This window comes from Mandrillus leucophaeus, unplaced genomic scaffold (genome assembly GCF_000951045.1).
Source record: "Mandrillus leucophaeus isolate KB7577 unplaced genomic scaffold, Mleu.le_1.0 Scaffold3, whole genome shotgun sequence".
Classification (NCBI taxonomy): domain Eukaryota; kingdom Metazoa; phylum Chordata; class Mammalia; order Primates; family Cercopithecidae; genus Mandrillus; species Mandrillus leucophaeus.
Genome location: NW_012103142.1, coordinates 4,425,311 through 4,425,908, shown reverse-complemented (window position 1 = coordinate 4,425,908; position 598 = coordinate 4,425,311).

Sequence of the window (598 nt, the reverse complement as noted above, 5' to 3'; positions counted from 1 at the left end):
GCTGTACAAAAACAGTACGGGGACCAGTTCAGGCAGCAGGCCATAGTTTGCTGATGCCTGGTCTAGTGCAGGAAAAACATTTAGCACACGCAGATTTCTCTGCTTTATCTGCATGTTTGATGCCCATTTTATAGGGAAACAGGCTGAGGCTCCATCCTTCAAAATCCAGGTGAAATGCCACCTCCTCTTTTAAGCCTTCCCAGATCACCTCAGCCAAGGGCAGTAATAACTCCATCTGCTGCCTCCTACATGATAAGCACAAATATATTCATCACTTTTAAAAGCTTATCATAGGCTGGGTATGATATTCCACACCTGTAATCCCAGCACTTTGGGAGGCCAAGGAGGGAAGATCACTTGAGGCCAGGAATTAAAGATAAGCCTGAGCAACATAGTGAGACCCTGTCTTAATTAAAAGATAAAGTTAAAGGCTGAGCACAGTGGGTCGTGCCTGTAATCCCAGCACTTTGGGAGGCCGAGGTGGACGGATCACCTGAGGTCAGGAGTTTGACACCAGCCTGGCCAAGAAGATGAAATCCTGTCTCTACTAAAAATACAAAAATTAGCTGAGCATGGTGGCGGGTCCCTGTAATCCCAG